This window comes from Drosophila innubila, assembly GCF_004354385.1.
Source record: "Drosophila innubila isolate TH190305 chromosome 3L unlocalized genomic scaffold, UK_Dinn_1.0 0_D_3L, whole genome shotgun sequence".
In the NCBI taxonomy this organism is placed as follows: Eukaryota; Metazoa; Arthropoda; class Insecta; order Diptera; family Drosophilidae; genus Drosophila; species Drosophila innubila.
In genome coordinates this window covers 1,546,415-1,564,519 of record NW_022995376.1, presented here as the reverse complement: position 1 = coordinate 1,564,519, position 18,105 = coordinate 1,546,415, and positions in this window count along the sequence as shown.

The following is an 18,105-nucleotide window of genomic DNA, read 5'->3' as shown; positions in this document are numbered from 1 at the left end:
GCAGAAATATTTACAATTTCGAAGTTTTTTAGTGTTAATGAAAATAGTACTGCTTTTAGTACTAATTACAAGCACTGTAAATTCTGTAGTATGCCAATAAAAATGATATATATATTATTGAAATTATTGTTGTTGAAATCGCGAGTGTCGACTGTTTAACTCTAGAATTTTAAGTGATAAGTAAGAAGGCTGCATTAATTTATGAAATATGCATATAGAATAAACGAAACACACTTATAAATCATTTATAATCAGGATGGAAATGTTTGCAATTGAGCCCCAGCAAATATTTTCAATTCGAGATAATAATACTTTTGAAAAATAAATGCGATTTGTTTGTTGCTCTTGTTTTCAACAATTTAGAATTATTAATCACAACGATAACGAATGTTTCATAATTAGCAATTAATATAACTAAAGAACGATATAAACTTAGAACGATAAATGTAATTTAATTGAAAAGGTTGCCATTTTGTTTGTATTAAACAATAATAATAATCAATAACGTTGTTTGTCGATCTAATTAAATTAAGTTTACTAATCTTAAGTACTTTATATACATAATAAATATTGTAATTTATGCAAGGCTTAAAATTTATGACTTATTTAATAAAGCGAAATACAATATGAATTGTTTTGTGTCTCTGTCACTGTCTGGGTAAGTTGTAAATTCAAAGGCTTTCTGTGCATGTAAAAATAATTTGCATTAGCAATTTAATAAGTTTTTCAATAATTTCAAATTAAGCCAAAACGAAAAATTTAAAGTCACAGCGGGAAAAGCCACACATAAAATAATTCAGAGCACGCTAACAACAATTTATAAACATTTTAATAATGTTTCATTTATATCTAACAAAAAAAGGGGACCCCAAAGAAAAAAAATATTTGAGAGAAGAAAAAAAACAATGCGCAACTTTAGAAAGACAACAATAAGTTGTACTTTAAGTACAATAAGTTAAAGTCGAGTATTATAGGCCAACGCCTTTTCCAGTTTTTACTTTACTTTAAACACCAAACGAACTTTTCCAACAGAACTTAAGCTCATCAATCGTTTGATAATAACCTTAACTGAACTGGCCGAAAAGCTGTTACATTAATTAACCAAATTTAATGTTGCTAACTTTCTAATTTCTGTTAATTTCAACAACTTCCGTGAAACTGCTGCCATAATTCAAGAAATTGTATTATAAATGACTTTGTTTTGACAGTTTAAATTGCAATAAGAACCACAATAGCCGTTAATTTTCTTATCTCAATTAAAACAAGTAAGAACGCTAAAGTCGAGATGCTCGACTGTTAGATGCCCAGTACATATAGCTTTGCTGCCAATCGGTTTAATCATAATAAGTGAAAAACTTATATTGAAACCAATTTTTGTAACAACAAATTGCAGACAAATATGCAATCAAATAGGACATAAATTTAATAACAATAAATTTAATAGCAAAATTTAAAAAAAAAAAACAATAAAAATAAAATTAAGTTTTGGATCCAGCGGGACTCGAACCGTCGCCTGCGTCGGCATCAAAAGCAATATTTTGTTTGTTGGACCTGTATTTAAAAATTCATAACGATATCTCAATTGTATTAACTGTTTGTTAACCGATCGAGATGAAATTTTCAGCAAACGTCCGCCAAATTTCACACATTCTGTGGCTTAAAAATTGCAGAAGCTATTCGATTTTTTTTCTAATTTAATGCAGAAAAATTCGGAATTTTATAACTCTTATAATCTCTGATATCCAGTTGCTTAAAAAGGCATACAGACATTGTCACAAACTTATAAGTCTATATATCCTATGGTTGCTGAGCCAAATATTGAAAGTTGAGTTTTCTTTTAAGCATAAATTGCAATTCTATAACGTGTATAAAACACAGACGAGTCGGCAATCATTTGCCGACTAGCTAGCTGGCCATTTTGGCCATTATTGAAACGTGTTGCGACTGCGAAACTTAAGGCCCAGTTAGATGGAAAGCTAAATCGAAAAATGATTGCAAGCGGAAGAGCAAAGAGCACATAAAGTTATCTGCCAGAGATCTGAACTGAATGTCAAACTTAAACTTGCTTAGAGAAATTTTTCAATTGTTTAATTTAGAGAGTGTATAGAGGAAAGTAGTTTGGGTATATGTTGGCACTGAAGCGTGCTTATGCTTAATTATAATAACGGCTCTTTTATCTTTTTATTAAGAACTGTCAGCCTTTGTGTGTGTGTGGTAAAAACTTTTCATATGAAATTGATTGAAAAACTTTGTCTCAGGCAGACAAAGTGAATTTGTCAAAGTGGGGAAAGGACTGCAAGTCATGCGTCGTTAAGTGCAGCTTATTCAACAGCTGGCTGTAAATTCCTTATGGTAAGGGCCACAATAATGTCATGGCAACGTGCCGCATTCGCATCAGAGCACTCCAAGTGTACGTGCCTCGTTGTTTCCCCTTGCATATTAGATTTAAATGAAAGAACAATTAGCAGACAACAATTGAAACCTGTAGATGTCATATTTCTCTGCTTTTCTTTGTAGTAGGCATGGTTATCGGCAATTAAAGTATCGATATTAACATCGAAAACCTCACGGTTGCCACATTTAGCGATTTTGCGCCAAAGCTGGCTTTTTTTACCAGTTGGCGCAAAGGCACGTTTTTATTGCAATTGGCTTTTTTTTTGGTTTATTAAATCAAGAGTTTCTTGCAAACTATTAAGAATGTAATTTAGATCTTTATTTTATCGCTCCCGACCATATTAATGTATTGTACCATTGTACTGAAATTCTCAATGTTAATGTTATTTAATAAAATATAAATGTATTGTACCATTGCACTGAAATTCTCAATGTTAATGTTAATTTAAAAATTCCGTTTTGCAATTAATTAGGTTGTTTTATAAAAACTGTGTAGTTTTCATGAAATTGGCTCTTTTTTAGTGAAATTGGCTCTTCTTAAACATTTTTTTGGCGCTTTTTTATTTAATTAAGTGGCAACCGTGCTTATAATATCAACAACAGCGATATATTCGTTAAGCTTTGCTTTTGTCGATGTATTTATTCTATTCAATTCAGCAACAAACAAACAACTAAGAATGGAATTAATAATAAAAAAACAAAAAATTAAATAAATGGCGAAAAAAAACAATTTAAATTTATGATTGACGCGAGTGGGCTTCGAACCGTAAAAAACTTGATGGAATTGCACTGCCATATTGCTAGGAGTTGCTCCTCCTAAGCCAAAGAGGTCAGTAATGTCGCTTAAATGATAGGCAACAAAAACTAGCAGAAAAATTACAATTCCCAAACAGTTTAAGCTAAAACTTGGTATAAATTCTGTCAAAGCAGTCCGTACAAATATCTGAACAACGTGCATTAAGATTGAAAAAATCATTCGACAGAATACCCTGGGGGCCCTTATGGGGCCCCTGTGGGCAAAGCACAACCAGCTGTTGTTGGTGCTTTACAATATCAATATGAAAAATAGTAAATTTTATTAATATTTTTGGCAAACAAATATCGATAATATTAATATCTAGGCGTGACTTTAAATTTCTTGTCTCCACTAATTTTTACAATTTAAATACACTTGGATGTATGTCAAGTTTTTGTAGCCTTCATGTCTCAGGAAGAAAGAAGAAGAGAAAAATACATCATATGAAAAAAAAGGAATCGATTTGAAACATTCAATCCGCACTTTTTCATTAAGTTTAGTAGTGTACACTTTGTAGATAGATTACACTTGACTTGAGGCATTCAGCTCATTGCTTCTTTAGTTGCCGCTTTGTGCAAGCAGCTTACAGTGCTCAATAATTTCCACCACTCCTTCCCCTACTCATGTTGCACCGCTCCGAGACGAGTGGATTGTTTAACTTGCCACTTATGGCACTTGCAGCTCAGAGAATGCGAATGCACATATTTCTACCCTTAGTTTGTTAAGTTCAGTTTCAGTTTTGTGCTCAGTATAAATAATAATTATGTTGTTGAATTGGGCTAGCAATTTGAAATGAAAATGGAATTTTCAGTTGAGTTAATCAAGCAAAATGCCAAAGCACATTGAGAGGAATCATTTAATCGAATTCCAGGCCAATTAAACTAATGGCTAATGGAATGTCATGTTTTAATGTGTAGACCTATTTAATTCATGAGCTGGTTCGACGAAATAGATAAAACCTAACACACACACTCAAAGGTTCATGTCTACAAATAATTGCTTTTCTGGCCAACACACACACACTCACACACACACAACAAATAAAGTGGAATCGTCTCTTTAGCCGCTTTTCTGTGTAACTGTCAATTTTCAGACTAGTCAGGATCAACAGTCTGAAATTGTTGTCGCAGTATCCTTAAGCTTTGCGCATTAGTTTCGCCTTTAAAAGGAAACGACTCCAAGTCAAAAGACAGCCTAAATATCCATCAGCATGAGAGACCTTCAGTAGATGGAAGTGTGAAAACTTCCCGTTTATTCTAAGCTTTTGAGAGTGAAAACTGTATAAATCACGGAATAACAGCTATGGAACTAAACAAGATGCATACGTAAGTACATATCTGCCAATATATGCCAAAAGCAAAGGTTTTGCCAACTTTAAACGTCCATAACTTTGTCAAAACTCAACCGATTTAGATGTGGAATGTCATTTTGATCATAATTAAGTTCCTAAATTGATTCTGCATATTAAAATTATTAACTTTAAAAATTTTTAAATTTTCAATATTTTTCCCAAAATTATCATGTACTCCCCCCTTTGACTTTTCGGAAAAAATATTTTTTTCAAAATTTTAAATCTCAAGCTTTAACTTTTAATCAACTCCTTACATCGTAATTAGTATAAAACAACACTTTGAACTTGATTCTGAGACCTTTCATTTTTCTGTAAAAAATCATGTCAAGACTAAGAAATATATTGACTTGTAAAGTTGCTAGGTCAAAGGTTTCGTTAACTTTAAACGTCCATAACTTTGTCAAAAATTAACCGATTTAAATGTGGAATGTCATTTTTATCATAATTAAGTCTCTAAATTGAATCTGCATATAAAAATTATTAACTTTAAAAAATTTTTAATTTTCAAAATTTTTTTTTAAAATATCATGTACTCCCCCCTTTGACTTTTCGCGAAAAATATTTTTTTCAAAATTTTAAATCTCAAGTTTTCACTTTTTATCAACTTCTTATGTCGTCATTATTATAAAACAACACTTCAAACTTGATTCTGAGACCTTTCATTTTTCTGTAAAAAACCATGTCAAAATTAAGAAATATTTTGACTTGTAAAGTTGCTAGATCGAAAGTCTGACCAACTTCGAACTGTCATAACTTTGGAAAAACTTAACCGATTCTCAAGCGGAATATCATTTTGATCATAGTTTTGCCTCTTAATTGATTCTGTATTTAATTTTTGTTCATTTAGAAAATTTTATTATTTTTCAATTATCATTGCTCCTTTGAAATTTGGAAATTTCACAAACTTCAATGTCAAGTTTTCACTTTTATACATCTCCTTACATCTTAATTAGTATAAAACAACATTTTGACAACACTTGACTCGTTGTTTCGGATTGAAGGGAACCAAAATTGTATTGATTTGATTCCCTGGTTATGGTTCCTAGTAAAATAAAATATCATAAGTACACTCCATTAGAGTATACAACATTCGTGCTGCTAATGGTTAGGTACAACATTTAAGCCCAGTTAGCAGCAGCTTCAGTAGTCACGGCTTTAAGCTCTACGCTTGGCTTAACTCGACTGGATTCCATTACCTGTAAAAGCCACCAAAAAAAAATGAGGAAAATTGTCGAACATTGTTTGATGTTTATAATTTACTCGCAACCAACAAAAGGGGACGTGGCAACAGTCCGCTGCTTTATGAGCCATGTCCTCGACGTCAATGGCCATCAGCCAACAAAAAAAAAAAAAACTTGGTCAAAACGTACAAAATAATATGTATTACAAAAAAATGGCATTAAACATGTTAATTAAGTGAAGTTGCCACAACATTTTAGTTGTCCTTGTTGTTATCGCAGATGTTGTAGGTGTTGTTGTTGTTATCGTTGATGTTGTTGGCAACTAACCGGATGTGTATGAACATAAATTACTGAGAGTGTAGGCTTTTTGGAAAGAGAAATTTCCCAGGGCTGCAGCTTGTATGAAGTAAAAGCAAAACGAAGACCTGTTTATGTTTGTACCCCTGGTTTGCATTCATTTTGGCATTACAATACCCTGTACCCTTTGAAAATGGACACCAAAAATAGGTATATCTTTTTGGATATAATAAATCTCGATATTATGAGAATATTTAGTATGTCAAGTAAGTCTTTTGACAAGGATATAAAAAGTTTTTCCAATTTGTGACATCAATAAAACCAGAAATTTTTTTCGTTTTCTTTATATTTCATTTAAGCTATTATTTGCATATTTTTCCCATTTTTAAAAAATATATTTTTTTTATATCTATCTTATTCTGTTAATCAGTTTCATTTTTTTTTTTCAAGCATATAAATTTGTGTGTGAAAGAAATCAAAAGGGTATTTCATAGTCGACTTATGCGTTTTTACTACTTTATCTTAATTTTTTGGTTTTTTGTGATAAATGTTTGTGGCAGTAGCAGGATAATCGGGGTGTATTTAGTGCATGGCATGTCGAATTAATTATTAATTAATGCAATTTGCCAGCAATTATTTGAGGCTGTTTATTAAAATTTCAGCACTTGTCTGACTAGATCGTAATCGATCGAATGAATGCAATTAAGTAAGAAATAAATGCGAATGCTAATAAATACAAATATCTCGAGGTCAAATCGTGACTTGAAATATGCCAAGTGAGTGAAAATAAATTTTCCAAACAATAAGCCAAAATAATGCTGAAAACAGAAACAGGTAAGAACCAGCAAATACTTGTCCTTGAATGAAAGGAAATGCGACTGTGGAACAAAAGAAAAATCAAAAGAAAATGGTCAAATTTCATTAAATCGCATCAAAAGTCATTAAAGTTTTCCATTGTATTCCAGATGGCAAACATTGCAATTGCAGTAAATTAGATCAGATTTGTGAATTTCAACTGCAGCTGTATGTGTTAGTGTGTGTGTAGCTGCCTTGATGACTGTATTACATTTGAAATTGGTAACAGGACCTGCACTCAAACCAATACTAAAGCGCCCTCTACCGAAGAAACGTGACTTTATTTCCGCCTGCCTCACTCCCACTATATCTCTCTCTCTCTCACTTTACTTCATGCTAGATAAAATTTGACATATTTCTTGGATTTTATTTTCAAATATTTTCACATTTATCCAATGATATTAAATGTTTCTTGTATTTACTTTGCTGTGTGTGTATGTGAGTGTGTGTATGTGTGTGTGTGTGTGCCTTGGTTGCCAAATGAAACTAGCTAAATTTTGGCAAACAACATGACGACAATTATTTTACTGTGGTTTCAGCAAAATGTAACTTGAACTTTGTTTGAAAGGCTTAAAACCAAAAACATAAGGTACGAAAATACATTTGAGAATACAAAAAAATACGCCTTTGATCTTTGTGGCATCCAGAGCAAGTTTCCCCAGAGTAAATGGTAGTTGGGGAAAGGTTTTACATATTTCCAAGTCGGTTGTCACAGGAACAGCACATAAACCGCTTAGTTGTGCAATGAAATGATATAAATCATAATAAAATAAATGCTTAAATTGATGGAGAAAGTTCTTCAAGCTAACTCAAATAATTCTTGTATCTAAACAAACAAAATGAAAATATATATATTACTTAAATAAATGAAATTGCACTCTATTATAACCCTAACTGCTATATAAATTAAAATATAAGTAAAAAAAAATATTGCTATTGTTATTTAAACAAGTACTAAGTGCTTGAAGCTATAAATAGTTTTGTAATAAATAAAATAAGTACCTATATACACATATTTTATATAAATAGTTAAGTAATTTATTTCAAGCTTAAATTAAGTGGTATAAAAAATATTGTAATAAATGAGCATATAAGAAAAATGCATCACTAATGCCTAAAAAATAATAATTTAAATAATAATTGGGAGACAACTCTTTAAGATTAATTAAGATGCTATATGTAAACAGTATTGTAAAAATGCAATTGAATAAATCTAATTTATTAGTTTATACTTTAAATAAATTTGTTTTAAAGAATATAATTTTATTTGGAAATTAAAAAATTATTTTATGTTGACTGATTTTTGTCTACATTAAATAAATAAAAAATTATTTTATTATTTAAGATAATTTAAAATAATTCATGCGTAAATCTAACTGTTATTGAAAATAAATTATCAACTTAAATCCATTATATTTGAATTAATTTTTTAACTTAATAATAAATGCATGTTACTTAATTTTGAATTTAGAATTGAATAAAATTAGAATTTGTATATTGCTTAAATTAATAAGAAATTCTGCAAGCTGTAAACAATAAAAGTGACTCATAATAAATAAATTTTTATATAAAAGATGTTATTGCACTTGAGCTTGATTGAAATCTGCCACAGCTCTAATAAATATAATAAACATAATTGATTAACAACTTAAATAGTTCTATCTATCTATCTATTGTCTCTATCTAACTTTTACTCATTCTTTGAGCAACTAACAGTTTCTGAAGGCAGGAAACAATTTGACGCCATTCTCAACACCTGTCTAAGAGCTAAGAGCTGTCTAACTTCTCACACACATTTAAGCACACACTCACACACACAAACAACACACACACACATATGTTTAGTGCCTGTTGCCCTTTAAGTGTTTTTGTTGTTGTGTCGACTGTCAGCCTGGCGGCAAATTGAGTTTAAACTGTAATGCACACACAGAGAAGGAGAGGGAAAGATTGAAGGAGGATAAGCAAACTGGCGAGAAAGAGGAGATTTTCGTGTGCGATCAGGCTTAAAGCCAGGCCAACTCTTGAACTCGTTACCCACTCACAGCTCGGCCGGCAGTTTGTTGGAAAAACTTTGCCGAAAAAAGCAGTTAATTAATCTGTTGGTACTTTCGGCCATTGGCAACTGGCAACTGGTAAGTACGAAAGTACAATTAAAGCACAGTTTTTCCGTTTTCCGTTAAGCCATCGACAGCAACTTTTAGCCGTCAGCGAAAGAAACAAAAAAAAATTTAAAAAAGGAGAAAAGAAATTTTCAAGTAAATTGTCTTGGATGCAACGGGGCGTATGTGTAACAACTAACTGGCTTAATTAAGGGCCAACAAGCTGCTTGCATAGCCAACGAAATTGGCAACGAGCTTCGCTTCGCTTAGAGCCAAAAATGTTATTAGAATTTTTCAAACCATGCAACATGCGGCTCCCATACATATATATGCATATTACGCATACGACGCGTGTGACACACAGGCAAATTGCCAGCACACTCAAGAAAAACTCTCACGAATATGTGCAATATTATGTTGTTGTTTTATTTTTATTTTTTTGTAAAAGCTGAAAAGTGTAAGTTAGAGTAGCTGCAGGTTGCAGTCAGCTTGGTAACATCTCTAGCAAATATATATTTTTTTTAATTTAAGTATTGTTTTTTACTTTTAATACTTCTTTAATATTTTACTCTGAAGAAGTGAATTGAATGGTAAATATCAATATATTTACAAAAAATATCTATTCGAAAATTGTGATAAATTAAATTAAACCTTCGAATTTATATTTTAAAACATTTATTAGTTTAACTTGATTAATTTTTCATAAATGCATAAATTTCAAAAAAAAATGTGTTACTTGGAGGAACTTTCAGAAAATTTAAATATTAAATAATATATTTAATTAAGAAAATCTTTAAAAAACACTAAAGTTCATTGAAAGCTTTCATTTAAATATTGTTGACTAGTTTTTTCAGCACTTTTTGTTAGTTTTTAAAGTAGAAACAACTATTCGCCCTGGGGCTATATTAACTATGGCTAGAAAAAAGACGAGCGTGTGCATTTTAAAGTGTAGTGTGTGTGTGTGTGTGTTTGTGTGTTGCCTTTTGTGCTTGGCCAACTGCAGCATTCGTTTACCTGTGTATCGTTTTTACCTGTTCGCGACCATTTAAGCGTTTGCCTGGAATTAAAATCTGAAAGCTGCAGCTTTACTTTGGGTATTTTTGTTTTTTTTTTTTTTTGGTTTACTTGTATGACATATTTTTGAGCTTTAAGGCTTAATACACACGTGACATACACATGGGCATTAATCGAACAATCACAACAACAACAACAACAATGGCAGCTACAACAACCATTGTGCAAATAATGAAAATGCGTGAAGCAGGCACACAAAACAAATTTGATAGGAAATTTGCATAACAACTTCCGCCATTTTGGGCCACGCTTATTTGTAGCTGTCATGGTGTTGACATTATGCTATTGTCCTCCTTGTTGTTGTTGTTGTTTTGGTTGTTGTTGCGGTTGCTGTTGTTGTGCCAGTTAAGCCCCTTTATTGTCTATGTGTCTGTGTGTGTGTGTGAGTGTGTTTGTGTGTATTGGGAGCCCAAATGTAATTTGCACTTGAACTGCAAACGCGTTTTAACGCGTGAGAGAGACACACACACTATTTGTAAACATAGCTACAGCCAGAGTGAGAGGGAGATAAAGTGATTCAAATTATGTCACATAGAAACAGTGCTGCCAACATTTGAGCAGCAAAAAAAGGTTTGTCTAATGTGAAAAACATCAAAAACATCTAGAACAAAAAAAAAGTTTAAGAAAAAAATATATATATAAAAAATTGTTTTTTAAGTTTTCAAAAATATTCAATACCTTCTTGCTGCCAACTTTAGAGAGGCAAAAAAATGTATGTTTAGTTGAAAAATACAAAAAAAATTTGAAAATTTTAACAAAAAAAATCTTAATAATAAAAAATATGTAATAATATAAAATATAAACTATGTTCTTAGTTTTTAAAAATATTCAATACTTTTTTTACACATTTTCAATATCTTCTTGAAGTTCTTCATTGAAATGGGTATTTCTTTATTTTTTTAATTTTAATTATATTTTTGTTGGTGCTTAAAACTTAAATAAAAAAATTAAAACGCATATAAAAATAATTTGAATTCCCGCTGTCCGCTTGTTTTTTGTAATTTTTCCGGCAATATAGCTTTAAAAAAAAGTCAGATTTGACATGAAAAAAGCTGGGTTGTCAACACTGCGTAGAAGAACTTGCTTAATTTGTTAGCTTTATAGCCAAACTGCGCTAAATTCATTTGGCGTTGAAGTCTTCAATCTTTACCCTCCATTTTCCAGAACATTGAAGAATCCTTGAGGCAAAGAAGCAGCTGCAGCAGCTGAAGTTCAAAGTTGATGTTGCCCTTGAAAGGATTTCAATGCTCATTGCTGTTCAACTGTCAGAAATGCGAATGAGGATATGATTGATGCGTGTGTCGGGTTAACAGCTACATGAGCTACAAAAACCAGCTGCTGAGATTTTCCTTCCAAAAACAAAGAGAGACAGAGATTTTCCTCTACACGAATTCTTATTTTATCCCAAATCAGAATTGTCTTATTGCTCACAGTCTGTGTACAAATCCCAGTCTATTAAGATAACATCAGCTCAACTTCATGTAATTTTCAAATTTCTGCATAAATACTCAATTTGAGTTGATTTCCTTTGGAATCCTGTAAATAATACGTATCTGATTATACAGATTTCAGCTAAAAATCTCAAGGAACTTATTAACATAAGCCATGCGACAGATAATTCCACCTTAAGCTGTGAAAAAATTAAAGTCCTTGAACCTGCAATTGTTCCAACTACAAAAGGGATCTAAGGATTGCGGTAAAGTCCTCGATTGTTGAATGTCCAGTGGCACTTTGCAGTAAATTTTCAGAGAACTGCGCGAAACTTGGAAGGAAAAACAAAATGGAAATCGAACTGAAACTAGAAGGTAGTTGTCAACAAAAGGAAAACGGCAAATGGGAAATGAGAGTGAGTAATTAAAGCTAACAACTCGATACTGTGGCACTTATTACAATCAGTTGACCTTTTTGGCATGCAACGCGGCGTATACTTGATTTTAATTAAAATCAAACAATTGTTTATTTTGTGTATTTTATATTGATCAGCATGAAACAATGTAATTACAAATTACAAATTACATGAACTTGTTATGAAACTTATGAACATGCAATTCCATTAACTGTAAGCTCAATGCACTTCCTGTTGATGCAGCTGTTGCTGCAGGCAAGTTGCAAGTTGCAAGTTGCAACTTCAGGGGGGCAGTCAAAAAACGCTGCAGCTCTCGGCGCATGTCTAAAATCAATTGAAAATTTAATTAAGTAGCTGGCAAAACTTTGGCAGCTGTTTACATGCTTCTTTCAACAATTACATTAAAATATGCCACTCCAGACTCAGGTCCTTGAGAGGTAAAATAATACCTTAAACAAACTTAAAAAACATTTTCTAACATGATTTTACAAGCACAAAAATTATTTAAAAACAAAATTTGACACAAGAAAAAACACTACAGCCAAGGTGCTCGAAAATAAAAGAGACGGAAGGTTATTTTAAAAATTCATATCTAAAAAAATGAACGAGTTGAACGGAAATAATTTATAACGCAGTATTATATAACCTTTATATTTCGATTTGTTTTAAATAAAAATATTTATATTTTTTGATCAAACGAACAATACCAAATTTCTATTTTTTTAATTAAAATGTCTAAATTAAATATAATATTTTTTTCATTGAAAAACAACTCTTTTTTTTGATGTTTTAATAAAACTTGAAAGTAAGAGTTATATTATGATTTTGAAATAAAGATTGAATTTTAATAATTATTTCTTATTTTTATCTTTAAAAATTAGTTGTTTTTTAATATTTTTATGAAAATTAACATTATATTGTTATTTTATACATTTTATTTTAAAAATTGTCCCTGTTTGGTTGAGATATATTTTCAAAAACTATTATTCGATTTTAGTGGACTTTTTTTTTTTTGGAAACGATTTTTTCGGTTCGAAATATTTTCAACTATAACTCTTACTCAGTTATCATTTTTGCTTTTAACCGTTCGAGTTGAAATTTTCAGTAAATTTAAGCAGATATGGATGTGGTAAAATACTAAAATAAATAAAATCTTCTCTAACTCTTATTATAGTCTCTGAGATTCAGTTATTCATATGTCCAGACTTGCATATTTTGTCACAAGCTTAGAATCCTTTAATACTTCACTGAAAACTAACAACAAACTTAAGAACCCTTTTCTAAGCTAAACTAAAATATTTTAATGACAATGACAACGCTTAAAATTATACATAAATATATGACAACTGTGTCTAAACTCACAGCTTTCATCTGCCATTTAAAATCTACTAGATTTCCATGAAAATCACATAAAAGCATCATCAAAAAGCCAGACTGAGAGAGGATTACATTGTTAACCAGTTGTTGAAAGGAAATTGAATTATCATTAAGCAAGCAACGACTCTGAAGTGTAGTTAAGTTTCCATTTGCATTTCTGATTTTATGAATTTTTAAGTCAACTCGATAAATTATTTAAACTTTTTACTCAACTAAAACTTAAAGTTTGTCAACTTGAAGTTATAGCAAAATGATGGTGAATGCATTTTATAATTGCCATAAAATTTCAATTAAAATGCCAATGCATAAATTGACAGTTGCAATTGAAAAATTTGCATGAAAAGTCAAGAAAAAGGGTAAAGGAAAAACTGCAGCAGATTAAAGCAAACAAGCGTGAGTTATAGGAAGAAAGCAAAGTGCAAGAAAATGGAGGCGAAAAGCTGAGAAAACTTTTCACGCTACTTGATTTATGGTTTGAAGCAGATGCAAATGTCACTCAAACTTTTTGAACAGGAAAATATACTTCAATTTTGACACAACATTTGTAACAAAGTTTCCCTAGGGTATTTGACAGTCTACACAACGCATATTTTGCTTTTATTCGAGTTTACACTGCAATCACGCAATCAGTCGCCTCTTAGGCGCCATTTAAATTGCATCACGGGACACACGTTGGGCGCCAATTAATTTAAAAAATATGCTAATTGCCAATAAACGAACCCATTCTCATTTAGCATTAAATCTACTACATTTTTCCTGCCTCTCTTGATCCTTTTTTTTTTATCGGGGTGGCAACCCAAATGGCTTATCATTATTTGCACAACAAAACAATCGAAATGAAGCCGGCGGAAGCCTATTAAAAATCTAAATAAAAAGCTTTTTATTTGCCATTGACTTGGGCTGGTCAATGGCCATAAATTTTAATGACTTGCCTTTTGCGCTGAGATTGCGTAATTTATGACGAGAAAGTGGGAATGATGATTATAATTCTCCCCTTTTAATTAGATTATATATGCCCACTTCCATTAGATTGATGTCCATTCGTCCCGGTTTGATGATTAAATCAAAGCATTACATTTAATGGGCTTAAAGCCACAACAGAGTCGTCTTGTCAGACACTGTTACAGTGTCTGTAACCATCTTTGATAGCTGCAGAAACTTAGCAAATCAATGTCATTGTCACGTCTAACAACTTCGGGCTTATATTATCTTTGTATTAACTAACCAAAGCCGCAATCATGACGCTCTATTTGAATCAGTTCAGAATTCATTGGAGTAGATATAATCGTTTGTATTAAAGCAAATTGTTGGCATTATCAATCAAGTGAGTATAATGTGGTTATTATTACAAGTTACGAAATCAAAACTTGTAAGTAAATATATCCAATAAATAAATACAACATAGATAAATATAAAATTAGACCTTAATTCATAGAGTGGATGTTCTATAGTTCACTTTAATAAATGTTAAAATAAAATACGATATTATACTAATTCCTATGACCGCTGAGTGCACATCAAATATAGTAAGTATTTTGAAATCGAATCATGGTGATGTAGACACATGAAAAATTATATATATATTTTTTTTTAATTTCCATTTGCTTCGTATGTATTAAAAAGTCGAATCTTGGTGAAATAGATACAAAAAATTTCACAAATATTATTTACTTTACATTTAGAAGTAAAATCATGTTGATGTAGACATATGAAAAGTTTATATAGCCGGGCAAATTTTATTTATTTATTATGTATCAAGTAGTCAAATTATGATATAGACACCATATTCTAATTTAATAGGAACTATAGAATTACCATTAATTTAATGACATTTACAGCAAACTGTGCATATACAACTCATTCAAGCAGGCACGCATTCATACAATCTATTAAAATAGGGATATAAATATGTAATTATTTTGTTTTTGGCTTCATTGACACGCAAACAAATTTATGTTTTGTCATCGATCAACTTCCCAAAAATAGCAAAAGAAAATAAAACAAGCAAAATTTGCAATTAATTAGCGCTAGTAATTTGGACAAGAAAAGAGCTCTAAAGAGAAAAAACAAAGCGAAAAACAAAGCGAAAAAAAATGTTGGCTAGACAAGAAACGTGGCCTGCTTTAATGATGGCATTTACCAGGCTCAAGAATAGCAAACCCAAAAAAAAAAAGAAAACTGTCGCCTAATATTTATTTTGTGCCCGCTTTAAGACAAAAAAAAAGGAAGGCATAAAAACAAACAAAGGGAAAAAAAAGGAAAAACTGTAGACCCAAAATGAAGCTTCAAGTGGCTTAGTAATTTACGCAGCGAATTTCACAATTTAACCACTTGCAAATGAACAAACGGACAAAGCAGACAATGTTAGATATTTAATTACTCAAGAGTAGTGCAAACATTTCTACAAGATAAAAACTTTAATGTAAATTAATGTAATCAAACAAAAATACTATTAAGCATTGTGTAATTTAATTTAATACGGATTGTGCAATTTGCCAAACAATAAACATTTAATTGCCTGTTGCTATTGTTTGTCCATTTGCATAATTATTTTTATTAATTTTAATAATAACGCATAAGCATTAATAATGCATTTCCATAGCAATAATCAATGGCTTAATGAGAGTAAACATTTTAATAAAAATATGTTGCATGGCAGCAACAATTTTAATAAGCTTCGTTTAATATCACGAAATTTTGGCAAAGTAATCGAATTAATGTAGTTTAAATACGCTCCTGAGAGAGAGAGATAGAGATAAAGAGTGAGAGAGAGAGAGAGAAGAAATTATTGACAGGTCCCACGCGGCGTATGATAAATTTTTAATTGCATATTAAATGCGCCGTCTGCCAAATACACTATCTATCTGTATGTGTGTGTGTGTGTGTGTGTTGCAATTAGTTGTGTGTGTGTGTGTATGTGTGAGCTTGGGCCTTGTGCAGCTTGCACAGAAGTTTAATTACAAGAGTAAATGTTGAAATATGTATTCTTTACTCATTGGCAGTGTTGCCAACTTTTAATAGCTAAGCATAAAAAGCAGTATATAAGTAGTCGAAAAATGCTAAATTTAACCACAAAAAAAGCTAAGCTTTTTTAATGTTAATGTTAATGTTAATGTTTTTCTTAAATCCCAAAATATTTAATAAGCCATTTAATAAAACGTATTTTATTTTTAAAATTTTATGTTAAGGAATAAAAATATATTTTAAAATAATTAATTTAATGTATAAAATATACCAAAATATATCTTAATTTTATTGAAATTTTAATATAAATCTATATCTATTTTAATATAGATCTGAAACTCTGAAAATATACATTTAAAAATTATATTATCTAAAATTTCAAAAACACCAATAACTTTTTCAAGTTCTTTTTTAAAACGCTTATAAAAATCTCTAGTTAAATTATTTTAATAATATTATAAATTATTATTAACCATATGTGATGATAATGTATTTAACTTAATTTTGCAAATTTATATATAAAATAAATATTTTTCCTAGCTATTAAAAATAGCCTCATTTCAAGAAAAAAAAAAGCTGCTCTGGCAACACATCTTTTTAGCATCATTAAGATTTTACACGGTCATAGTCTGTCTCACTCTCTCTCACACTCCATCTCCCTTCATCCTTTTCTAGTGTGGTTAACTCATAATCTGTGTTGTCCATGTGTAGATGTCTCACAAAAGCGGCCCAAGCTGTTGTCCTGCTGTTAATGCCTTTAATGCCAGAAAACACTTCATGTACTTAAAAAGGACGACAAGGACAAACTGACAGCAGCTCTGTCAATGTCCTGCCACCTGTCTCCCTCCCTCAACAACTTTCATAAAGTATTATTTTTCAATTAATGACGCTCGTCTCTCGTCGTCTTACTTTATAAATGCGCAAGGACCTCTCCATGTGTGTGTGTGTGTGTGTGTGTGTGTGTGTGTGTATGTCAGTTTGTCTGTGTCTCTTACATTATTTTCAATTTATATTTTAAATATCAATTATGTAAATCGCAATACTCATCTTTATAATCCACATTTACGGGTTGTGGCATAAAAGTAATAACTATAAGCATCTACAGGATATTCATTTACATTTACATGAGCACATCGAAATGTCCTTCAGCACTAGTAATTTTCCTTATGATGTCAGACAAGCAGACAGTGCAATTTCTACAGGGTATTGTCTGTCCTTTGGTCAAGTATCACAACTTGAAAGTGCGACACATTATTTATATTCTATACAACTTTTCATTTATATCTATTATTTCTTCGTACTTCTTAAAAGAGTTCAAGTAGTTGTATACCCTGTAACCAATGAGAATGTTTCGAAAAGGGAATTATAAGCTTGAGAAAAAGAAAAAAACATTTCTCTCAAACCACAAAACAATACTTTTGTTTTGATTATAAAAATTATAATTAATTATTAATCTGTATATTTTTCTCAATCTCTGTAACTATAATATCTAAAGAAATTAAACTTGGTATGTAGTTGGCTGACTACCCTATAAATAATTTAAATTAATTATCGAGTAAAAATGCTAAAGGAATATGGAAATATTTGAAAAGTCAGCTTAAAAACTGTACTAGCGCCATCTGTTGCTCATTATATTACTACAGGATATTTTGTAGTCAAACACTTGAGACTTGTTCATTTTTTGCTCTAATGTCAAGGGTGTTCATTGCAAAAAAGTTTTGTACCTTTGGTTCAAAAAATATATGTATATAATATTTGTTTTACAATTGAAAGCCTTCTACAGCCACTTCTCTTGAAATTTCTCTACATTGCCTCACTTCTCTAGTTTTTTTGCTCTTTTGTCTGCTTGCAGATTTGTTTGATTGAAATTC